Below are 26,747 nucleotides of genomic sequence, written 5' to 3' on the forward strand. Positions count from 1 at the left end.
ACCAGATGGACCTTTGTTGACAAAGTAATGTCTCTGCTTTTTAATGTGCTGTTTGCTGCTGCTGCTGCTAAGTCGCTTCAGTTGTGTCCGACTCTGTGCAACCCCAGAGACGGCAGCCCACCAGGCTCTCCCGTCCCTGGGATTCTCCAGGCAAGAACGCTGGAGTGGGTTGCCATTTCCTTCTCCAATGCAGGAAAGTGAAAAGCGAAAGTGAAGTCGCTCAGTCATGTCCGACTGCTAGCAACCCGATAGACTGCAGCCCACCAGGCTCCTCCATCCATGGGATTTTCCAGGCAAGAGTACTGGATGGGTTGCCATTGCCTTCTCTAATGTGCTGTTTACGTTCGTCATAGCTTTCCTTCCAAGGAACTTTTAATTGCATGGCTGCAGTCACCATCTACAGTGATTATGGAGCCCAGAAAAATAAAGTCAGCCACTGTTTCTGCTGTTTCCCATCTATTTGCCATGAAGTAATGGGACCAGATGCCATGAGCTTCGTTTTCTGAATGTTGAGCTTTAAGCCAACTTTTTCACTCTCCTCTTTCACTTTCATCAAGAGGCTCTTTAGTTCTTCACTTTCTGCCATAAGGGTGGTGTCATCTGCATATCTGAAGTTATTGATATTTCTCCTGGCAATCTTGATTTCAGCTTGTGCTTCTTCCAGCCCAGTGTTTCTGATGATGTACTCTGCATCAGGCTTCCCTGTCCATCACCAACTCCCAGAGTTTGCTCAAACTTATGCCCATGGAATCAGTGATGCCATCCAACCATTCTGTCAGGTCAATCCCCAGCTAGGTAATCTATATTTAATAGTTTAAATGATTCATAGTATAAAAGTTAATGACATAAAAATAAGGAAATTTTACCTGCAGAGCTAGAGTAGGGTCTTCTATTTTTATTTATTTATTTTTCAGACAAATTCATTCATTCCTGAGTTTCTCCTATGAAATCCATTATTATTTTTCTAAATGGGACTAGTTTACTTTCTCCTGAAAGTTCCTTATAGATGTTTGAATCACCCTGCAGGAAGAAATGAAGTAAACTGTGACATTTTAAGCACTAGAAGGACAAAATTTCCAGCAAGCGGACAAAGGGGCTGTATGGTGGAGGAACACCTTGACACTGACTGTTTTCATGTACCTATGGTCAATTAATCTACTACATAGGAGATAAGAATATATAATGGAGAAAAGATAATGTCTTCAGTAAGTAGTGCTGGTAAACTGTATCAGTTCAGTTCAGTCACTCAGTCGTGTCCGACTGTTTGCAACCCCATGAATTGCAACACACCAGGTCTCCCTGTCCATCACCAACTCCTGGAGTTCACTCAGACTCAAGTCCATCGAGTCAGTGATGCCATCCAGCCATCTCATCCTCCTTCATCCCCTTCTCCTCCTGCCCCCAATCCCTCCCAGCATCAGAGTCTTTTCCAATGAGTCAACTCTTCGCATGAGGTGGCCAAAGTACTGGAGTTTCAGCTTTAGCATCATTCCTTTCAAAGAACACCTAGGACTGATCTCCTTTAGAATGGACTGGTTGGATCTCCTTGCAGTCCAAGGGACTCTCAAGAGTCTTCTCCAACACCACAGTTCAAAAGCATCTATACTTCAGTGTTCAGCTTTCTTCATAGTCCAGCTCTCACATCCATACATGACTACTGGAAAAACCATAGCCTTGACTAGATGGACCTTTGTTGGCAAAGTAATGTCTCTGCTTTTGAATATGCTAGCCAGGTGGATTAGAGCCCACCTTAACAGTGTCAGGAAACCATCTCCAAATACAATCACATCCTGAGGTACTGTGGGTTAGGGCTTCAACTTAGGAATTTGAGGGGACACAGTTCAGCATATAATCATGTTCACATGGCTGTGGGCTGTGTAGGACCAAGGATCACCCCTGGGACAAGAGGAATCCAAAGAAAATCATAAATTCCCCTGTCCCCTTCAGGTGTTTTTTTTGAAGCTTCTGGCTCCAGATTATTGCCCCCCTTCCTTTGTTCTCTGTTTGGCAGGATGCTGCACTCCTGGATGAGGTCAGAGCCCTATGGGGTCAGAGCCCTCATGGGAGGGCTGTGCCCCTTGTACTCACTGGCAGTGAGGCTGGGCAGCATGAAGTGGCCCAAGTCCTGTTTGGAGATGACCCTTGAGGGCCCTCGTCCATCCAGGGTCCCTGTGTGGGCCCCAGTCAGTGGCTGGTCTCCCATAGGTGGTGGCATCCCTGGCTGCCTACTTCAGGCCCGACTCCTGCAGTATTTGCTGCATCCGGATTTGGTCATCAGTCACATCCTGCGTCTTGGTGGCACCTTGGAAGGGTCCCACGGTAGGAAGGCCAAGGTGCAGCCCACGACCTTGTCTGCACCATGGGCCTTCACGGCTGCCACAGTATTCCGGCACCCTCAGACATCACTGTGGTAAGGACCTGCTTGCACCGCCAGGGCCAGTGTGGTGAGCCCAATCTTGCTGGTGGCACGGAAGATGGCAACCTTCTTGACGGCCTTACCACCAGGCATAGGGGCATGAGGCCTTGGAGTCTCAGGACACTCCAGAAGGCCTGGGCTGCTGAGCCACCCTCCAGCCCTTCCTTAGAGGGAAGGACAGGGAGGGGCTGCTCAGAGGGGCACACCTCAGCCCGCCTCTAGCCTCAGACTGTGGTCTAGGGGCCAGGCCCAAAGGCCCTGCCTCTCCTTCTGTCCCGTTCTATATAAGCTTTTCACACTGGGAAATTTGGTTAGAATTGCCCAACAGGAAAGAGTTGAAAGGTTCATCGTGAAAGGAACAAATCCCAGCTGATGAAACCACTTCTTCCTCTCCTCTACCCCGCTTCTGCCCCTCTGAGATGCTTGCTAACCAATCACTTACTCATTTGTTTATCCAAACATTATTTACCTCGTCCCTGATTGTACTACCTTATGGCAGACAGTGAAGAAGAACTAAAAAGCCTCTTGATGAAAGTGAAAGAGGAGAGTGAAAAAGTTGGCTTAAAGCTCAACATTCAGAAAACGAAGATCATGGCATCTGGTCCCATCACTTCATGGGAAATAGATGGGGAAACAGTGGAAACAGTGGCTGACTTGATTTTTCTGGGCTCCAAAATCACTGCAGATGGTGATTGCAGCCATGAAATTAAAAGACACTCACTCCTTGGAAGCAAAGTTATGACCAACCTAGACAGCATATTAAAAAGCAGAGACATTACTTTGCCAACAAAGGTCCGTCTAGTCAAGGCTATGGTTTTTCCAGTGGTCATGTATGGATGTGAGAATTGGACTGTGAAGAAAGCTGAGTGCTGAAGAATTGATGCTTTTGCACTATGGTGTTGGAGAAGACTCTTGAGAGTCCGTTGGACTGCAAGGAGATCCAACCAGTCCATCCTAAAGGAGATCAGCCCTGGGTGTTCATTGGAAGGATTGATGTTGAAGCTGAAACTCCAATACTTTGGCCATGTGATGCAAAGAGCTGACTCATTTGAAAAGACCCTGATGATGGGAAAGATTGAGAGCATGAGGAAAAGGGGATGACAGAGGATGAGATGGTTGGATGGCATCACTGACTCAATGGACATGGTATGGGTGGACTCTGGGAGCTGGTGATGGACAGGGAGGCCTGATGTGCTGTGTGTGGTTCATGGGGTTGCAAAGAGTTGGACACGACTGAGTGACTGAACTGAACTGAACTAATTGTACTGAGGCAGTTTGCTAGATGTTGAGAATATACCAGCATACACCTGTTTGCATGGGGCTTCCTTTCCTTGTTGGGGCGACAGAAGGTAAAGGGCACAGTAATTACCCACTTGGATAAGCGCTGTAACTGGGTGGGTGGTGGAGAATGTGTTTGAGGTCAGTGGTTGGGTATGGTTTCTTAAGGTGGTGATGTTTAGGCAGAGACCTGAACCATGAGAAGGAACTACCTCCTGAAAAGTTGAAAGTTGATGGAAGGTTTCCAGACCTCTTCCATGGAAGACCTCTTTGATGGAAGAGGAAACCTCTTGGTAAAAGCAAAGTCTTTCAGTAAGAAAGGAATGTTCTAGGAACAAAGAAGAAACCTGGGTGGTAGTGCTGAGTGAAGTTGGAGAGAAAAGCAGGAGAGAGAGCTCGAAAACCAATGGCTGTGGCCAAAAAATCCCAAACTGGGGACTATAACCCCTTTAACAAAACCCATTCTAAGGATGAGCAAGTACAGATTAGACCTTGCTTGTGTAGTAAGATTTGAAGGAAGTACTGAGGGATGTCCTCCCCAGAAATTTAGCTTTCACAATCCTTAGCATCTTTCTGTAGGGCCTGCCATTCTATCGTGAAGCATCCTTTATCTTTTAAGTCCCATTTCTTTGTCTAGGAAGAGGCTCCTGTTTAAGTACAGATAACCCCGGAAACCTCTCATTAGACTTACCCACAGTCTGACAGCTGGAGGGGAGAAGCTTGTCGGAGAATAAGGTATGTACTGGGTTCTGTATGTACTGGGTTCTGTCTGTACTGTATCCAACCCTGAAACTGGCCTCTTTGATGATGTCACCTACTCTTTCCCTTGGGTATCTCTGATATTCTTTTCCCTGTCTCCCCATCTCTGCCAAGTCCCCCTCCCTCCGACTTCAGACCCTTCTCCACGGCCCCAGTCTGTCCCCTCTCCCTTCTGGAGTTAGTCAGCTCTGCACACAGCCTGGACTCAGTGTGTATACATCGTGGCCCTTATGTCAGTCTCGGATTTGTCACCTTGTAAACCTTAGTCACACTCATGATGCAGACCCCAGCCCTTGAGCAATCAGATCATTTCTCCATCCTGGCTGTGGTTTCTGAGACACACTGAAGAAAATCTCTTAATCTTGCTAATGGGCTGTGAGACCCACCCGCAATCCGCACTGATGGTACAACTTTGTTAGCTGGACCACTGCCCTTTATTCTAAACTTTATTTCATTGCTTAACACATTTCTCTTCTTTAGGTTTCTTGGTACCTACAGAGAAATAACCCATGCTTGGAAATCACAGCTGTGGTTTCCAGATTTCACCCTACTTCTTTGCTTATAGCTGGTGGTCTTTGCCATGTTATTTAGCTTCCCTGAGCTTCTGCTTCCTTATTGCCAAAACAAGCCCCTTTGCACTGTTGATGGGAATGTAAATTGATGCACCCAACATGGAGAATAGTAGCGAGGGTCCTTAAAAAACTAAAAATAGAACTACCATATGATCCAGCAAACCCACTCACAGGCATATAGCCTGGGAATACCATAATTCCAAAAGATACATGTACCTCAGTGTTCGTTGCAGCACTATTTACAGTAGCCAGGACATGAAAGCAACCTAAATGCCCACTGACAAATGAATGGATAAAGAAAATGTGGTACATATATACAGTGGAATATTACTCAACCATAAAAAGGAATGAAATTGGGTCATTTGGAGTGATGTGGATGAACCTAGGGTCTGTCATACAGAGTGAGGGAAGCAGAAAAATGGTATTGTATATTAATGTGACTGCCACACATGTATATGGCATGTATATGGGACCTAGGAAAAATGGCATTGACAAACCTATCTGCAGGGCAGGAACAGAGGCACAGATGTCGAGAACAGACTTGTGGACACGGGGTGAGAGGAAGGGGAGTGTGGGACAAATTGAGACAGTAGCGCTGACATATATGTGCTACCATGTGTAGTATAGATAGCTAGTGGGAAGCTGCTGTGTAGCTCAGGGAGCTCAGCTCAGGGCTCTGTGATGACCTGGAGGAGTCGGGAGTGGGGGATGGGAGGGGATTTCTGTATACATATAGCTGATTCACTTTGTTGTACAGCAGAAGCTAACACACATTGTAAGCAATTGTACTCCAATGAAAGAAAACCTATTCACTGTGCTCAGTACGAATGACATAAACTGTTCAGTGTTTAGTTTGGTGACTAGACTGATAGATGACAGGCAATGCAGATTCACTTCCTTTTCCATCTCAGAGCAGATGCCACATGAGTGGAACCTTCTGACCCCCCCAAGGAACATTACGCAGCCTCTTTAGAGGAAGCCCGGCCAAGTCCTGCCTGTGAATCCCATGTGATGGCCGACATCAGAGGCAAAGTTCTTCTTCCTTCATCAGCCCCACTCTCCAGAGCAGTGTCCAATCTCTAGTACCAACAAATCATGTCTCAGTCTCATAAATTCAAGGAGCACTGCTAAATTTGCTTCTCTTTTCACCCAAGGCCAAAGTCCTTGTTGAATTTAATCAGGATGGAAGTGGAAACAGGAATAAGCAACCTGCAAGACATATGTGCAACAACTAATAAACACATTTCAGTACAGCTTCTCTGCCTGGAGAGGCAAAGCAACAGAGCCATGACACCATTAAAAAGAAAGGAAAAATAATGAATGGCAATGAGTAGAAAATAATTCCAATGTAATCAGGTTGCTCATGACCCATAAGCTGGAAAAATTAAAGGACATTTTTCCTTCCCCCCACCCCCCAAGTAGGTATCAAAGACAAAATGCAGCTAAAAAACATAGGCAGTCTTTTATAATGGCTACATGCTCATCTCGAAATTACTCTTTAATATAGGGAGGGAGGAGGTTGACCAGAAAGCTTATATTAAACAAGTGGTGCTTTAGTACCTACTATGTGTCTTGAGTAACTTCTGAAAACAAACAAACAAACAAACAAACTGAAAGTCACTCAGTCGTGTCCAACTCTTTGCGACCCCATGGACCATACCACCCATGGAATTCTCCAGGCCAGAATACTGGAGTGGGTAGCCTTTCCCTTCTCCAGAGGATCTTCCCAACCCAGGGATCAAACCCAGGTCTCTCACATGGCAGGCAGATTCATTACCAGCTGAGCCACATGGGAAGCCCAAGATTACTGGAGAGGGTAGCCTATCCCTTCTCCAGGGGATCTTATCAACTCAGGAATCGAACAAGGGTCTCCTGCATTGCAGGTAGATTCTTTACCAACTGAGCTATCAGGGTCAGAGCATGCAAAGAGTTTCCATAAACCTGTCTGTTATCTTGACATGAATGCAAATACAGTGAATATTGTCTGTTACAACTCTTCAATATTTTGTTTTAAAAATCAGTCATGTCATAGGTAACATTCATAACTAAATAGCAATCCATTGCACAAATATAGCATGATTTAGTCATTCCACAATTGATAGACATTTAAGTAGTTCCATTTGGGATGACTCATAGCTATGTTTCTCTTCTAGGAGTAAGAGTATATTTAGTCATAGAATTTAGTATATTTAGTGTAAATTTAGTCATATAATTTCACCTGAATTCCAAGCTAACTCAACAGCTCATTTCACTTTTACTCACCCTTACTCTGCACGGGGTTGTGAAGAGTCAGACACAACTAAGCAACTTTCACTTCACCTATATAAGTAAGAGGTAATTTAAGGTCAGGATATTTGATCAACCTGTTGCTCTCAAAATTTTCTGGGCCTGGGGCATCAGTAACACAGTCAGTGGCAAACTGAGCCCCTTGGTTAAAATATGGCATCTCTGCATCCTTAAATGTCATTTCATAAGCAGAGTTTCTCTTAAACCATTTTTCAAAGAAAATTCTCTTAAAAATTTTTCCAAAGGAGAAGCTAGTCCCCTTCAAACACTTATGGTTTTCTTTTTAACCCACTATTAATATGATTTTGGGTCATTTACTTTTTTTTTTCTAGCCAAGTGTATTATATGAAATCTAGTTAAATTCAGAAAATTTTTATTTAGTGACTATGATGCAGTGACAGACTATTTTCTTGGGCTCCAAAATCACTGCAGATGGCGACTGCAGCCATGAAATTAAAAGGCGCTTGCTTCTTGGAAGAAAAGCTATGACCAACCTAGACAGCATATTAAAAAGCTGAGACATTACTTTGTCAACAAAGGTCTGTCTAGTCAAGGCTATGGTTTTTCCAGTAGTCATGTAAGGATGTGAGAGTTGAACTGTAAAGAAAGCTGAGCACTGAAGAATTGATGCTTTTGAACTGTGGTGCTGGAGAAGACTCTTGAGCATCCCTTGCACTGCAAGGAGGTCAAACCAGTCAATCCTAAAGGAAATCAATCCTGGATATTCATTGGAAGGACTGATGCTGAAGCTGAGGCTCCAATACTTTGGCCACCTGATGTGAAGAACTGACTCTTTGGAAAAGACTCTGATGCTGGGAAAGATTGAGGGCAGGAGAAGGGGACGACAGAGGATGAGATGGTTGGATGGCACCACGGACTCAATGGACATGAATTTGAGCAAACTCTGGGAGATAGTCAAGGACAAGGAAGCCTGGTGTGCTGCCAGTCCATGGGGTCACAAAGAGTTGGACACGACTGAGCGACTGAGCAACACCAAATGATACCTACTGAATACACTGCAGAATGTGCAGATGGTGATTGTAGCCATGAAATTAAAAGACGCTTACTCCTTGGAAGGAAAGTTATGACCAACCTAGATAGCATATTCAAAAGCAGGGACATTACTTTGTCAACAAAGGTCCATCTATTCAAGGCTATGGTTTTTCCTGTGGTCACATATGGATGTGAGAGTTGGACTATGAAGAAAGCTGAGTGCCGAAGAATTGATGCTTTTGAACTGCGGTGTTGGAGAAGACTCTTGAGAGTCCCTTGGACTGCAAGGAGATCCAACCAGTCCATTCCAAAGGAGATCAGTCCTGGGTGTTCTTTGGAAAGACTGATGCTAAAGCTGAAACTCCAGTACTTTGGCCACCTCATGCAAAGAGCTGACTCTTTGGAAAAGACTTTGATGCTGGGAGGTATTGGGGGCAGGAGGAGAAGGGGACGACAGAGGATGAGATGGCTGGATGGCATCACCGACTTGATGGACGTGAGTCTGAGTGAACTCCGGGAGCTGGTGATGGACAGGGAGGCCTGGCGTGCTGCGATTCATGGGGTCGCAAAGAGTCGGACATGGCTGAGCGACTGAACCAAATATGCTGGGTGTTGTGAAAGACATCAAGTCACACAAAACCTGTCATGAAGCAAATCTGTTCACTAAGAAAATATTTAAGCCCTTCCCTTTATTCAAAGAGTATGAAATATTACAATTCCACTTCAGTCTTCCAAAGTCTAGATATTTCATGACTTTGTTGAGGACTCAGCCAAGAAGCAAACTCATTGTAAAACAGATGCCCCAAGATGCATGCATTACATACAGGATTCCCGGGGTGTCTACACAACCTAGTCATGCTTTTTATGTGACCACAATCTTTATTAAGCTCGCCATCTGGTTTAGCAACCCACCACAGATCAGGACTCACAGATAAAAAGAGGCAAGCAGGGTAGGAAGGAGAAGTGACAGCAAACTTGTGACAGCCAGGGGAAAAAACCAAAGAGCATGAAAACCAGATAAGCACGCTGACATTTTATGCAGTGGACACAAGGACAAACTGGCCTTCATGAATCAATAGGTCCTGGGGCACTTCTGCATTTCATCAGAGCTCAGGAAGGAGCAGCTGCGCCAATTACTGGCCTTGGCACACTGAGATAAAGTCAACTCAGTCTATCCTAGGTAAGAAGGAAAGTGAATGGTGTAATAAATTTTTAAGAATTTCTATCAAAGGGTTACACTGTTTTAAAAGCTCTGAGGCTTAAATCAGCAATATTTTTTTCTAGGTCAGAAACAGGTACCTCTTACCTGTTATTTCTTAAGTTCTGTTATGTGCTACAAGTGTATATATAAATATACCTGTACCTCAAAGAGGAAGATCATTGTCAATACTAAATTGAGATTCAGAGAAGTTGAGAAATTTTCTAAGTCATGCAGATGCTACTTGATTGACCCAAGATACAAAGGCTTGATTTTCTAACTCCAAAATCCATGTTATGTCATTATACCACACAGCTTTGTTTATCTGAGTCACCTTCCTCAGGGTTACTTTAGGATTGACATATATACACTGCTGATACTATGTATAAAATAGATAGCTAACAGGAACAGATTGTACAGCACAGGGAACTATACTCAATGCTCTGTGGTGACCTAAATGGAAAGAAATCCAAAAAAGAAGGGATATATATGCATGCATATAGCTGATTCACTTTTCTGTAGAGCAGAAATGCACACAACATTGTAAAACAATTATACTCCAATAAAAATTTTTAAAAAGATGCCTTTTTCTCCATGAAGATATCCTAAAATGAAGTGTTTAAGTATATAACCCAGAGTTATCAGCATGCTCGATTGACTTCTTTGCCTCAGGGAATAATTAGATATCCAGGTTGCTACTGTGTTTAATTTGTACCTACCATATGCCCCAGTGCCCTGTAGAAGGACATATGAAGAAGTCTTTCAGCTGACTGAGGACTTCTCTGGATTCCCAGGTTCAAGCACTGCTGGGAGACAGGGGTGGGCTCACACCAGTGCTTCTGGAGGTCAGCGTGGCAATGAATGAGGGACAGTGTCTTATCTAACCTCAACACAGAAACAGAGGCTGCATCACATGGGCATATCGACTTGGCAAATGAAAAGACCTCCGAGTTTTGTTCCAAAAAGCAGTTTGTAGGAAGAACTGGGATAGGAAGCTCTTGGGTACATCCAGGGACATCCTCTGGAGGAGGGAGAAGGGCCAGATCCCTGCAGGCCACGTCTTTCAGACAGATATTTGTGAAGAGCAGGACCAGAGCTAAGAGGGAGCCCAAGACTTTGGAATCAAAATAAAAAACATTTGAATGTGAGACTTTAACAAATAAAAATTAATACAAAAGTTCATGTTGCACAACATATCCAAAGTTAAGTAAAAACAGGATGAGTGTTACTGCTGTTTCCTTTGTGTCAGGATTTACTTTGGGCAATACCAACAGAGAGTTAACAGAAATGTTCTTTTTTGTTCTAATTTGTGTTTTAATTGGAGGAAAATGGCTTTGCAATGTTCTGTTGGTTAATTATACATATATGCCCTCTCTCTTCCCATCCCACCCCTCTAGGTGGACACAGAGTGCCAGGCTGGGCTCCCTGTGTTACACAGCAACTTCTTACTAGCACAGGATCGTGTATATATGTCAATGCTGCTTTCTTTCTTTCTTTCTTATAAAGAAAATCAGTCTTTATTGTGTGATCACAAGAGCATTATAGGTTTTTTGGTTTAAAACAACAGAACATTACAACAAGGAAAGTTGTGACAGTTTCTGAAAATCCCATCTCCTTAGAAAACCACCATGAACATCTGATCCAAAGACTGCTGTGCACACGCACACAGGAGCACACACATGTGCAACCAAACACATCTATATTTAGATGAGAGCTTACTACTCACATTCTTTAGCAACTCCGCCCTTCTCACATAATCAGGCATCTTAGGTATGAGTCAGCTCTTGCCACAATATTGCTGATTAACAGGATGGTCCCCCAAACTCAGAGGCTTAAAGCAACAATCAAGCTCATGGTCTGTGGGTGAGCATGGTCTTTCATGGTGGGTCACCAGCATGCAAGAGAACGCTCCTTTCTTAATTTGTCCAACTTTCTCCTTCCTTGGTTGTATCTATAATTCCATTCTACATCTGCATCTCCATTCCTTCCCTACAGACAGGCTCATCAGTACCACTTTTCTAGGTTCCATGTATTACATTTCTTTTTTTGGATATTTATTTATTTTGCTGCACTGGGTCTTGGGTGCAGCACGTAATCTTCGATCTTCCTTGGGGCAAGTACACTCTTAGTTACCGCCTGTGGGATCTAGTTCCCCAACCAAGCATTGAACCTGGAACCTCTACACTGAGCATGGAGTCTTAGCCACTGGACCACCAGAGTAACAATGTTCTTTAAAAAAGAAGGGTGAATACATGGCTGCAGGAAGATGGTGATTTGGGAGATTATTTTTAAATTACAAGGTTCACTAGGTTGGAGGAAATAAAAATTACCTTGGAGTTTTTAAGTGTGGGAGGGAACTGCAGCATGAGACAGCAATTCTCAACTGTGCTTTTGCTCAAAACACCACCAGGGAGCACCAGAGCCAAGGGAAGCAGCTTAAAAGCATCATTAGATTGCAGAGCCTGGTCTTGCTGGGCTTGGCCATATGACTTACTTTGGCTTGTAGAACACAGGAATAAGTGAAATTGTGATAAGCTGAGCCTAGACCTCAAGAGACATCACATGTTCCCACTCACTCTTCTTGCAGTTCTATCATTGCCATGAAGAGAACTTGCCCCAGGTAACCTGCTGGTCCCAAAAGAGTGAGAGTCACATGAACCCATGATAAACTAAACCCATGGCCTGAAGCCACACTCAGCCAACCATGTTGGAAGCATTAGGGCTGCCCAGTCTCCCTCAGAGATGCATGAATAGATGATGCTTATTCAGTTCAGTTCAGTTTAGTCGCTTAGTCGTGTCCAACTCTTTGCAACCCCATGAACCGCAGCACGCCAGGCCTCCCTGTCCATCACCAACTCCCAGAGTTTGCCTAAACTCATGTCTATTGAGTCAGTGATGCCATCTAACCATCTCATCCTCTGTCGTCCCCTTCTCCTCCTGCCTTCAATCTTTCCCAACATCAGAGTCTTTTCAAATGAGTCAACTCTTCGCATCAGCTGGTCAAAATACTGGAGTTTCAGCTTTAACATCAGTCCTCCCAATGAACACCCAGGACCAATTTCCCTTAGGATGGACTGGTTGGATCTCCTTGCAAGGGACTCTCAAGAGTCTTCTCCAACACCACAGTTCAAAAGCATCAATTCTTCAGTGCTCAGCTTTCTTCACAGTCCAACTCTCACATCCATAATGACTACTGGAAAAACCATAGCCTTGACTAGACAGACCTTTGTTGACAAAGTAATGTCTCTGCTTTTTAATATGCTGTCTAGGTTGGCCATATCTTTTCTTCCAAGGAGTAAGCGTCTTTTAATTTCATGGCTGCAGTCACCATCTACAGTGATTTTGGAGCCCAGATAAATAAAGTCAGCCACTGTTTCCACTGTTTCCTCATCTATTTGCCATGAAGTGATGGGACCGGATGCCATGATCTTCGTTTTCTGAATGTTGAGTTATAAGGCAACATTTTCACTTTCCTCTTTCACTTTCATCAAGAGTCTCTTTAGTTCTTCTTCACTTTCTGCCATAAGGGTGGTGTCATCTGCATATCTGAGGTTATTGATATTTCTCCAGGCAATCTTGATTCTAGCTGTGTTTCCTCCAACTCAGTGTTTCTCATGATGTACTCTGCATATAAGTTAAATAAGCAGGGTGACAATATACAGCCTTGACGTACTCCTTTTCCTATTTGGAACTAGTCTGCTGTTCCATGTCCAGTTCTAACTGTTGCTTCCTGACCTGCATACACGTTTCTCAACAGGCAGGTCAGATGGTCTGGTATTCCCATCTCTTTCAGAATTTTCCACAGTTTATTGTGATCCACACCGTCAAAGGCTTTGGCATAGTCAATAAGCAGAAATATATGTCTTTCTGGAACTCTCTTGCTTTTTTGATGATCCAGCGAATGTTGGCAATTTGATCTCTGGTTCCTCTGCCTTTTCTAAATCCAGCTTGTACATCTGGAATTTCATGGTTCACATATTGCGAAGCCTGGCTTGGAGAATTTTGAGCATTACTTTACTAGTGTGTGCTGCTGCTGCTGCTAAGTCACTTCAGTCATGTCCGACTCTGTGTGACCCCATAGACGGCAGCCCACCAGGCTCCCCTGTCCCTGGGATTCTCCAGGCAAGAACATGGGAGTGGGTTGCCATTTCCTTCTCCAATGCAGGAAAGTGAAAAGTGAAAGTGAAGTCGCTCAGTCATGTCCGACTCTTTTCGACCCCATGGACTGCAGCCCACCAGGCTTCTCCGTCCATGGGATCTTCCAGGCAAGAGTACTGGAGTGGGGTGCCATTGCCTTCTCCATACCAGTGTGTGAGATGAGTGCAATTGTGCAGTAGTTTGAGCATTCTTTGGTATTGCCTTTCTTTGGGATTGGAATGAAAACTGACCTTTTCCAGTCCTGTGGCCACTGATGAGTTTTCCAAAGTTGCTTTCATATTGAGTGAAGCACTTTCACAGCATCATCTTTTAGGATTTGAAATAGCTTACTGGAATTCCATGACCTCCACTAGCTCTACTAGAGATCTCTTCAAGAAAATTAGAGATACCAAGGGAACATTTCATGCAAAGATGGGCTCGATAAAGGACAGAAATGGTCTAGACCTAACAGAAGCAGAAGATATTAAGAGGAGGTGGCAAGAATACACAGAACTGTACAAAAAAGATCTTCATGACCCAGATAATCATGATGGTGTGATCACTTACCTAGAGCCAGACATCCTGGAATGTGAAGTCAAGTGGGCCTTAGGAAGTATCACTATGAACAAAGCTAGTGGAGGTGATGGAATTCCAATTGAGCTAATTAAAATCCTAAAGATGATGCTTATTATTGTGGGATTTTTGTGGTTGTCTGTTACACAGCAATAGCTGACTGATGCATTGTCAACAAGTCAAAACATTCAGCAACTTCGTAAGCCTTTGCATAGATCAGTGATTATCAACCCTAAGTATACAACATAACTGCCCAGACAGTTTGTTAAAAATAGCCAATGCCTGGATCCTCACCTCAGACCACTTCTTTTAGAATCTCTAGTGATTGCTCTTGGGCACCAGACATTTCAAGAGCTCCTTGAGGGATTTCCCTGACTGTCCAGTGGTTAAGACTGCACTCTTCCAATGCAGTGAACACAGGTTCGATCCCTGGTCAGGGAACTAAGATCCCACATGCAAAAAAAAAAAAAAAAAAAATGCTCCTCAGGTGATTTTCAAATGTGCAGCCAGGGTCAATAACACTGATGTAGATACAAAAATCTTATCACCAGCATGAAGAACGACATGAGCACACAAGCTCACTTTGTACTGGGTACTGCAAGTGTAAAGCCAATCCTCAGAATTCAAAAGTTCATCAAATTGTATCCAGATATTGGAAGACTTATAAACACATTGCTAGCAGGGATTATTAACACATATTAATACAGTGACCTGAGCACACCTCTACCTGGAAGCTATTTCAGGATCATTTGGGGGAATTTGAGAGTATGCAAATTCCTGACCCCACAGGCTGATACAGTAGGTCGGGATCTTGGGTATATTCATTTTTTTTTTTTTTTTTAAATACCACAAGGCATTTTGATATGTAGTCAGGTCAGGAAATTTTGCTTTGGAATGTGCCAGGTTGGTCTTATTAAGAAGTGGAATCAGGACTCAATCTGAGTTAAAGCTCATAAGCTCCCCTTAGAGTGTTCAGTGAGATTAGGGCAGCTATCTGCTCTGAGCCTCTATCAAAATTCCTTTTCTAGGAGCCTAGCAAAAGGACTTTAGACCCTGAATATGGGAGAAATGATTTTTAAAAGTAAGAGATCTTTTAATTAGATGATGCAAAACCTAAGTTTGAAAGAAGAGATTTTTACCACCCCCCTCCTCTGTCATTAGAGGGATTTTTAGTGACTAGAGAGTATGTTCCAAAACCAAAGCAGAGAGAAAATGTAGAGTGAAAGTGAGATGAGACAGGTTGGTGCATAAATGCGGCTCTGGAAAGTTCCGAAGGTGGAAGGATATTCCAGGTGTGCATTTCAAGTAATAACCAGGCACGAGATCAGAGTGTGAGATGTAATACACTCTCCCTCGCTGAGAATCCCAGGGACGGAGGAGCCTGGCGGGCTGCTGTCTGTGGGGTCGCACAGAGTCAGACACCACTGAAGCGACTTAGCAGCAGCAGCAGCAGTTGAGGTTTCTAATGAAGACCTGGCCCTTGGATATTTGTCTGTCTTTTTGGAGGATTCCCAGATCCCCAAGATAGTGGTTGGCCCTCCACCACCAGCTCAGCAAGAGTCCCTCCCCTGCTGCTCCCAGGACTCACACCCCTCATAGGAGACGGCACATGCCATGTGCCCTGTTTGTAAATTTCACAGCTGTTTTTGTGTTTCTCTCTGTGTTTGGTTTTGTTTGTGACAGCTTTCTATGCATTGTCTAGATAAATAAACTAGTAGGTAAACCAGCATTACTGGAGAAGGAAATGGCAACCCACTCCAGTGTTCTTGCCTGGAGAGCCCCACGGACAGAGGAATGCAGCAGTCTGCAGTCCACGGGGTGGCAAAGAGTCAAACAGGACTTAGTGACAACAACAAACCACCATCATATCCTGGTGGCTGCCCTGGTGGCTCAGACGGTGAAGTGTCTGCCTACAGTGCAGGAGACCTGGGTTCGATCCCCGGGTCAGGAAGATGCCCTGGAGAAGGAAATGGCAACCCACTCCAGTATTCTTGCCTGGAAAATTCTATGGATGGAGGAGCCTGGTAGGCTACTGTCCCTGGGGTCGCAAAGAGTCAGACATGGCTGAGCAACCTCACTGGTTCACTGGATTATATCCTAATGGAGAGAATCATTGTCAGTTTCTCTCATGTAGGAAAGAGAGAGTTCCTATATACTAGGAGACTTTGGGAAAATTTTTCTAAATAGTAAATTCATTCAACTGGGTTTATTCAAGGCCAGCTGATATCAGGAAAATTATGACGGAACACCTGTGAATCATTATGGCCCATTATTTGGAAATAGGAGTGGAGGAAAAGGAACAGAAACATCTCCTGGCCAGATAAAGGCCCTTCTCATGACCACAACCATCCATTTTAGGGGAGCCGAACTCTCAAGCCTCCTTCCTCAGAGCCTACCAAAATGTTCCAGACTCCCTGTCTATTTTTTTTTTTAATGCTTTTGATGTGGACCATTACAAAAATCAGACTTTTAATTTGTATTAGAAGTTAGCCCATTAACGATGGTATGGCAGTTGCAAGTGGACGGCAAAGGGTCCCGGCCATACGAACACATTTATCCTCTCTCCCTCAAACCCCCTTCCCATTCAGGCTGCCACACAATGTTAAGCAGGGTTCCCTGGGCTGTTCAGCAGGTCCTCGCATTGCTGGTTATCTGTTTTAAATATAGCAGTGTGTACTTGTCCATTTTTAAAGTCCTTATCAACTTTGTTACAATGTTGCTTCTGTTTTACGTTCTTTTGGCGGCTGAGGCATGTGGGATCCCAGCTCCCCGACCAGGGGCTAAACCCACACCCCCTGCTTTGGAAGGTGAAGTCTCACCCACTGAGCCAACAGGGAAGTCCCTCCCTGTCTAATTTTGAGCATTAAACCTGTGAAAGATTCCAGGAGTCCTTTCCTGGTGAGGGTTCCTTCCACTTCCCAGGTAGGACATGGGTTAAATGGAGGCTGGTCCACAGTCAGAACTGATGCTCAGTGACTCCCAGGCTCTCATTGCACAGGCTTCCTGTACAGAGCCAGATTTTCTTCACCTGGGACTGCTCTGAAGAGATATGTAGCTATCTTAAGGGAATACTCTAGCTTTTCATTTAATGGTTGCCGAGAGCAGCAACCTTAGAAGTGTTGTCAACTCTCCAAGGAGGCTTCTTCCAAGATCAAAAGGGCCCTGAGGAGCTGACTCTCCAACGTGTGGAAAGAGGCTGTGCTGGGCTCATCAATCATAGAGAAAAAGGACATCTGAATTTCCCTCTGGGAGGCCATGATCTCGGCTGTCTTATCCACACTTTGTTATCCATTAAAATAATTAAATGTGAACAAATAAAATATCAGCAGATACAGATAAAATAAATATTTCAGTAGCGTTTTTTCAAAGCACCAAGTCGGTGAAGAAGTTCTCCAACTACATAAGAAGTTGGAGATCGGCTCTTTGGAATCCAGGAGACGGCAGATCTGGGTGCAGAGTGAACAGGGGTGAGAAATGGGTTGAAAATAGGGGATTTGAGAATGGTCTTTACTCAGAACGACAGCATTCATTGGCCCTTGTACCTTGATCACCTACCTCCACTCAAGGCTGGAGATATAGGTCCTGAAGAGAAGGAATTGCAGTCTAGTCCCTATGTGATCCAGAAATAACCCACCTTCACAGCTATGGAAACTCTGGCTAATGTTTATTTATTTATTTTTAATATTTGTTAATTTATTTGTTTGACTCTGCTCTGCCCTAGTTGTATACTGTGAGATCTTTCATTGCAGACCACGGGCTCTTCAGTTGCAGCATGTGGACTCTGTAGTTGCAGCGAGTGGGCTTTAGTTGCTCTGCTGCATGGAGGATCTTGGTTCCCTGACTAGGGATTGAACCCATGTCCCCTGCCTTGCAAGTTGGACTCTTAACCATTGGACTACTAGGGAAGTGCCTGCAGATAGTTTTTAACTTCTTGCATCAACTGCAAGACAACTGCAGAACACTTGATGATGTTTGTAGGACTACATAAATATTAAAGATTATGGCAATGGTAAGAGAGGAGAGGAGAAATACAAAGAGTATATAGGGAGGGGGTTGTGATAAACTTTCAGTTAAATTCAGTTCAGTCTCTCAGTCATGTCCAACTCTTGGAGACCCCATGGACTGCAGCATGCCAGGCCTCCCTGTCCATCACCAACTCCTGGAGTTTTCTCAAATTCATGCCCATTGAGTCAGTGATACCATCCAACCATCTCATCCTCTGTCATCCCCTTCTCCTCCCTCCCTCAATCTTTCCCAGCATTATTGTCTTTTCCAGTGAGTCAGTTCTTCTCATCAGGTGGCCAAACTATTGGAGTTTCAGTTTTAGCATCAGTCCTTCCACTGGATATTCAGGACTGATTTCCTTTAGGATTGATGGTTGGATCTCCTTGAAGTCCAAGGGACTCTCAAGAGTCTTCTCCAACACCACAGTTCAAAAGCATTAATTCTTCGGCACTCAGCTTTCTTTGTAGTCCGACTCTCACATCCATACATGACTACTGGAAAAACCATAGCTTTGACATAGCTATGTAATAGCAAAGTAATGTCTCTGCTTTTTAAATTGGTCATAACTTTCCTTCCAAGGAGTAAGGGTCTTTTAATTTCATGGCTGCAGTCACCATGTGCATTTTGGAGCTCCCCAAAATAAAATCTGTCATTGTTTCCCATGAAACACTTCCTATTTGCCATGAAGTGATGGGGCCAGATGTCATGATCTTAGTTTTCTGAAAGTTGAGTTTTAAGCTAACTTTTTTGCTCTCCTCTTTTACTTTCATCAGGAGGCTCTTTAGTTTTTTTTCCCTTTCTGCTATAAGGGTGGTATCATCTGCATATCTGAGGTTATTGATATTTCTGCTGCCAATCTTCATTCCAGCTTGTGCTTCATCCAGCCCAGCATTTCTCATAATGTACTCTGCATATAAGTTAAATAAGCATACTCTGCATATAAGTTAAATAAGCAGGGTGACAATATACAGCCTTGACGTACTTCTTTCCTGACTTGAAACCAGTATGTTACTCCATGTCCAGTTCTAACTGTTGCTTCCGGAACTGCATACAAATTTCTCAAGAGGCAAGTAAGGTGGTCTGGTATTCCGATCTCTTGAAGGATTTTGTCATCAATTTGTCATGACCCACATGGTCAAAGGCTTTGGCATAGTCAATAAATCAGAAATAGATGTCTTTCTGGAACTCTCTAGATTTTTTGATGATCCAGTGGATGTTGGCAATTTGATCTCTGGTTCCTCTGTCTTTTCTAAACCCAACTTGAACATCTGGAAGTTCATGGTTCATGTACTGTTGAAGCCTGGCTTGGAAAATTTTGAGCATTACTTTACTAGCATGTGAGATGAGTACAATTGTGCTGTAGTTTGAACTTTCTTTGGCATTGCCCTTCTTTGGGATTGGAATGAAAACTGATCTTTTCCAATCTTGTGTCCACTGCTGAGTTTTCCAAATTTGCTGGCATATTGAGTGCAACACTTTAACAGTATCATCTTTTAGGATTTAAAGTAGCTCAACTGGAATTCCATCACCTCCACTAGTTTTGTTTGTAGTGATGCTTCCTAAGGCCCACTTGACTTGCATTCCAGGATGTCTGGCTCTAGGTGGTACAATTTAGGAAATGATGAAAGCAAAGCACTACACTGTTATTCAAAGTTGCAGCTGTGACCAACAGAAGTAGAATGATAATTTTTTTTTTAAAGAGAGCTGAGAGGGAAGGGAGAGAGGGGATCACATAGTATGAGTGAGCTACATGAGATAAATAAAACATGAAATAAACAAATCAATAAGTTGCCTCTATTTTTTTAAGTCTAGTAATTATCCGGAGTTGTGAAGTTAAACAGATCTAAAGCAAAAATGATTAAAAGAGCTTCTCTTTGAGGAGTAACATCCCTAGTTAGAAAGGGGGTAGAGGTGAAACCATTGCTGTGTTAAACTCTTTAGTATCATATCATTGTACTTGTGCATATATATGAAGTGATGCTTCCCAGGTGCCACTAGTGGTAAAGAACCTGCCTGCCAATGCAAGAAATGTAGGAGATGTGAGTTCTATTCTCGGGTTGGGAAGGTCCCCTGGAGGAGGAAATGGCAACCCACTCCTGTACTCTTGCCTGGAGAATCCTATGGACTGAGGAGTCTGGTGGGGTCACAAAGAGTCAATCATGACTGAAGTGGCTTAACACACACAGCACACATGAAATGATGATGCACGTGAACTCTGGAGGCTGTAACGTGTGATTTTAGGCAACTTCACCTAATTTCTCCATGCCTCAGTGTCAGTGTATATAAAGGCAGGATTAATAATAATGTATACCCCATATTGTAGGAAGAATTTAATGGGATGATGTAATTAAAGCATTTAATGTAATGACCGAGTAACTTGTCAATAAAGATTGGTTATAATAATAATTATTATCATCATCACTTGTAACTTGCTTTTATCCACTTAGTACATCTTTAACAGCTCTACAAATTGAGACACATAGCTCTAAGTCACTGTTTGGTAGCTGCATTATAGTCCGTAGTTTGGGCTGCCATACTCCTTCTGCCTTTTAACTGCTAAGGTCCAAACATGCTCCTTTTTGAAACCAGGGTTTCTCAGTCTCAGCACTATTAGCATTTGGGGTCAGATCATTTTTTGTTGTGTGGGACTGTCCTGGGCATTATCACATGTTGAGCACCATCTCTGGCCTCTGCTCAGTAGATACACCACCTCCCCCAAATTCTAGCCACCAGAATGTCTCTACACGTCACCAAATGCCCTTGGTTGCAGTGGAGAAGAGGGAGAAAATAGCCCCATTTAAGAGTCACTGTACTAAACTAACATGGCTAAAATCCATCCCAGTGATTTCAGTGACTGCCCACCTAGAACCAAGTTTCTCTTCATAGGAAACCATCCTGGAGCTAGCTACAGGCAGATATAAAATGCTGCAATCCCCTTTGGGCAGTGGTCCTCAACAATTTTGGCACTAGGAACCGATTTTGTGGAAGACAATTTTTCCATGGACCCGGGGTGTGTATGCGATGGTGTCGGCGTGATTCTGGAGCATTGCATTTCTTATATCATTGTTGATCTGACAGGCGGCAGAGCTCACGTGCCAATGCAAGTGATAGGGAGTGGCTGTAAACACAGGTGAAACTTCACTCACCCACCTGCTGCTCACATCCTGCTGCGCAGCTTGGTTCCTAACAAGCTACAGACATGTAAGAGCCCATGGCCTGGGGGTTGGGGACCCCTGCTTTTGGGTATTACTCATCTGAAATTCAAGATTAGAGAGACAGCTGCATTGTGTCTTTAGTCTTAGTTGCACTTTATAAGACTTTGGAAAAGAAGCAAGGAGTATTATTCAAGGTCTAATATTAACCTCTTCAATCAAGCCAAACAATGGCAGACTATTAGAATGATATCATTCAGCCTCTTGGATCTTATGAACTCCATCATAAGTTTTATCACAGAAGAAACTGGGTACAAGTTTTGAAGAAGTAGTTAATAGCTAATTTAGCGTAAAGCAGTGTGTTTTTCCACAAATTTTCCTTCTAACCAAGGCTAATAGCCTTGCCATGGAATGCCAAGGGATCCAGCAACTCCATAAAGGCCCAGTTCAATGATTAGGTGAGGACAAAACATGAAATCCACATCCAAATAACACTAGCTCAGAGTTTACCTTCATAAATGCATGAGAACAAATAAATACAAGTAGAATCCCATGATTACATGCCATTTTAATTTAGGGTTGTGATTAGCAAAAGTACATCCATGTCTTTGGGGATAGTTTATCATAGCAGTACTTTGCTGATGTGGTTTCAGAAAATTATTTTAAATGAAAAATCCTGTAGAACATTGTGTTCACAAGTCCCTGTCCACATAGCAGTGGATCTGCTTAAGGAAAACATGGTTATGGCTCAGAATTAGTGCTTTCTACTGTATCAGTATTGTTATATTAGGGACCTAGAGGAGTAAAGGAGGCTGAAAAGAAATGAGAGTGAGGAAACTGTCAGAACTAGAGGTCAGGGAAAGAATATCTCCAAGGAAGGTACCTTAACATGGTGCAGAGGAAAGGCGATGAAAATGAAGAAAAAACGGAAAAACCAGGACATGAAAACAATGCCGGGTTTATTTAGATAAACCAAATTCAACCCAGTAGCACCACCTCTGTGCTCTAATATAATTTCATTTAAATATAATTGGAATGTAGCAATGCCACTTTCATCTCTCTCAAATTTATTGAAATGAGATTTTATAAGTATTCACAAGCTATTCCTTCTTCAAATCATCCTTGTACCAGGGGAGTCCTAAGACTACTTTGTTTTCAGAAGTCATTGATTGAAATTCTGTTTAGTTCCTCTACTGGTCAGCCAGCTTTGGAATAATTAATTGTTTATGCTTTGTCTCCAAAGCAAGCAAGAACAATCCCATTTGAGGATTTGCTGCAGAGAAGCTGTCTCTCTCTATAGCGCTATGGACTGATTCCTGCTCCCTCTAGAATTCATATGTTGAAGCCCTAATCCCCAGTGCGATGGTATTAGGAGGCGGGGACTTTGGAACTACTTAGGTCATGAGAATGGAGCCCCCATCATGGAATTAGTGCCCTTCTAAAGACGACGGGGCTTGCTTGCTTCTTCTCCTCTTTCCCTTTACTTCTCTTTCTCTTTCCCGCTCCCATTCTCTCTCCCCTCTCCCTATTTCTCTCTTCCTCTCTCTCCCTTTCTCCCCTCAACATGAGGACATAATAAGAATACATCTATTTACACTCTAGCAGGAAAGCCCTAATCAAGAACCAAACCAGTCAGCACCTTGATCGTGGACTTTACCAATTTCAGAACTATGAGAAATCAGTCTGTTGTTTAAACCATCCAGCTCCTGTTACTGTGTTATGGTAGCCTGAGCTAACACATACACGTGTGTAACACGTTTTTCTTTTTGTTTTGCTTGTGTTTACATGTAACGGAAGTCAGCCAGCAAGATCCTTGTTGCTAGCGAGCTATACTTTCAGTCAACATGAAGCCCAAAGGCCATGTACACCCTATTCATCCTGAAACCACAAAGAAGGCAAATTTTATCTGATCAAAAATAAGAAAAATTTGAGGAAAGCCAGCAATTTAATTTTGGGTGATGGAAGAGGGGGCTGATAACAATAAAGGTAAACCTTGGAATGGATAACACTGGCAGTTTTAAATGACACAACAGAAAAAAACATCAAGTTATTCTTGAATGTTAGTTAACTCAAGCTAAGAACTATCAAAAGAGCTGAGATTTTAATCAAATAGCATGCCTTTTTCTTAAGAGGCCACCACACCCATTTCTAACTTTAGTAGTTGAGTTTCTTTTTCTTTTCTTTTTATTAATCACTTGGAATTATCTTTAATTAGGTACAAAGACTTTTCCAATCACATCACATAGAGATCATTTTATCCCCTGCTCTGTTTGGCTGCCAGTCTCTTGTCTCTCTCCTCAGCAATGGTAAGGCAAATACCCTTTCCACGGGGAAGAGAGATCCATGGTTTGTTGCCTTTGCCAATAAGGAAGACGTTTGAGAGCCATGTGGCAAAGCTGTTGCCATTCACATCTTTCACATGAACTACATTAAAGGAACCTGGATGTCTCTCCTGGTTGGTAATCATACCAATTCTTCCCAGGTTAGCACCTCCAGTCACCATGCATAGGTTACCAGTGTCAAATTTGACAAAATCAATGGTCTTGCCAGTCTCCAAGTCAATTTGGATGGTGTCATTCACCTTGAGGAGGGGATCAGGGTAACAGATGGTGTGAGCATCATGGATCACCAGATGAGGGACTCCTTTTGTCCCCACAAAGATCTTTCTTACTGTACAGTTTACACTTGGCCTCCTCGGGTGTAATACGATGAACAGCAAAGCGACCCTTGGTGTCGTAGATCAAACGAAAATTCTCTCCAGTCTTATCAATGCTGATGACATCCATAAAACCAGCAGGGTAGGTTATATCGGTGCAGACTTTGCCATCCATCTTAATGAAACACTGCATGCAATCTTCTCTACTTCATCTCCTGTTAGGGCATACTTAAGTCTGTTCCTTAAGAAAATGGTTAGGGGGAAACATTCCCTCAGCCTGTGGGGCCAGGTAGATGGACGAGGGGCAAACACACCAGTCACTCTGTCCAGCATCCAATGTTTTCGAGCTGCTACACACTTCTTGGGACCGTGAGTCATGGCTGCACTAGGCAAGAAAAGAGTGACTTTCTTTTAAAACATAGAAAGTTTAGACCAAAACTGGGAAAATACTTCTCATTAAAAGGAAGGTAAAACAAACATTTTCATAAAATCTATCTCCATTTTTTTTGCATGCATGTTCAGTCGAGTCTGACTCTCTGAACCCATAGAGTGTAGCCTGCCAGGCTGCTCTGTCCATGGGATTTTCCAGGCAAGAATACTGGAGTGGATTGCCATTTCCTCCTCCAGGAAAATCTATCCCCTAAGATATTTCTAAAGTGATACGACTCTGTATTTTCTTAGAAACTACCTGCAATAGAAGTTATACTGTTAGTTGCTTTTGAAATTATTGAAAAAAAAAAAGCAACTGTCTTATTTTGATTTGCTGATGCAGGTAGCAATAGAGTTCCTTTAGATTCAGCTTGATTTGTCTTTTTCATTGGCTTTATTAAAAGATATTAATATATGTATTTTTTATAGTTTGCAATACACATACATTATTGTCCTTAATCTTTTCAATGATCCTGTGAATTTAGTAATATTATCATCACTATTTTTTTCAGAGAAGCAATTGGCTGCTAGAGAGGGAAAGGAATTTGCCAGATGTTAATCAGTACAAAAGTGGTACAGCTAGAATCTTGCAGAATCCACAGGCTTTTATAGGGTACTTCTTGTTCTCCCCACACAAATGAAGTGTGGTTCTTTCTCAACAAACACACACATACACATAAAACATAACTTGCTTTAGAGACTGATTACAATTGGCCACCTATATGAGAAAACTTTCACAGACTTGGAGTCCTTCATGACGAATTTTCTCCTTACAGGCTACAATCCTCATTTTGATTAGTGACTTGGAGATTATATGGAAAGTAAAACACTCTGCTGGGTGGAGGCCTATTGAGTTCCCAAAGGACAATCAGACTCACCATGTCCCCAGTGGACCCACCCAATCAAATAAAGCTTTCTTTCTTCACCCTCATTTTAAAAAAACTTTTCGGAAGCCTTCCTGGGATGATCAATTTGCCTGCTAAAATTATGTCACTCAAGAATTTTGAAAAATGTGTGTTGACTTATATTGAAGATTGCTCAGCATTTTTCTGTCCCTCTGATTCCAGACACCCCCTTGAAGACAGGTTCTAAATGAGAACACCCTGCTAAACTGTCTAGACCTTGTGGAGAACACTCAAGCAGAAACAGTACAGTGGGCTTCCCTGGGTGTGTAAGTGAGAAACCAGCCTTGTAGTTAAGTGTGCCATGCTCGAATGAGGTCACTTGGATTTGCATCTAGGCCCTGCTATTTTCACTAAAACTGAGGATTTGGCTAAATTATTTAATAGTGTTGAATATTTAACTCATTGCTGTATCATGAGAACTAAATGAGTAAATAGAGGAAAGTACTTCAAAAGCATCAGGCACATAGAAACCACTATTAAAGTATTAGCTATTATCATTACTATCAGAGGATGAGATGGTGGATGATGTCACTGACTCAATGGATGTGAGTTTGAGCAAACTCTGGGAGATGGTGATGGACAGGGAAGGCTATGTGCTGCAGTCCAAGGGGTTACAAAGAATCAGACATCAATGAATGATTGAACAACACCAATTGCTATCATCGCCATATAAAAATTCTTCCTCTCGAAATTTTAGGGAAGAACAATAATTTTTAAAACAGTTTTATGGTCAAAACCGACTAATTTCCCCCTGTTTTTGTTTCCAAGTCAGAGCTCTGCAAACCACAGCACAAGGAGCAAATCCAGCCCACTATTGTTTTTGTACAACCAGCAAGCTAAGAAAGGCCTTGCCATCTTAAATGGTTGAAAAAATATCGAAAGAGGAAGCCGTTTCATGACACATGATTGAGAAGAGAAATATGAGACTTTGGGTGAAACATGAAACTCAAAGCCCAACTTTTCCCAAAGAAATCTCTCCAAGTTTCAGGCTCTTCTGCCCATACCGTGATCTTGGTCTCTTTCCCAGCCTGGAGCAGGCGGCCAGCTGAGAGTCACAAAACAGGGTTTTGACTCTCCTTTACAAGTCCCGACTAGGGGGTCCAGTTGCTCACTTTGGAATGTGGGAACGTTTGAGACTTTTTACCTGGGGATCTCAACCAAAAACGAGACAAGAAAGAGTCCTAATAAAAGAGAAATTATTTGCCCCATACATACAAGTTACCTTTGCATTTTATTTCAGGATGAATACCAAAAAAGAAAAAGAGAGAAAATTGGTTTTCTCATAATGTCTTTAGTTTAACGGCATTTAAAATCCTTACTCTGACAAGTAAATTATACAGTAACCCATTTAAGCATGTTCTTAAAACAAGCCAACAGAACAAACACTT

General features: G+C 42.9%; 1 pseudogene; it reads right to left on the minus strand.

The window, feature by feature from the left end:
• Positions 1-23,623: 23,623 nt before the first annotated feature.
• On the minus strand, positions 23,624-24,403 carry LOC138075701 (small ribosomal subunit protein eS4, X isoform-like; annotated as a pseudogene).
• Between the last annotated feature and the right edge of the window lie 2,344 nt (positions 24,404-26,747).

This window comes from Capricornis sumatraensis, chromosome 1 (assembly GCF_032405125.1).
Source record: "Capricornis sumatraensis isolate serow.1 chromosome 1, serow.2, whole genome shotgun sequence".
In the NCBI taxonomy this organism is placed as follows: domain Eukaryota; kingdom Metazoa; phylum Chordata; class Mammalia; order Artiodactyla; family Bovidae; genus Capricornis; species Capricornis sumatraensis.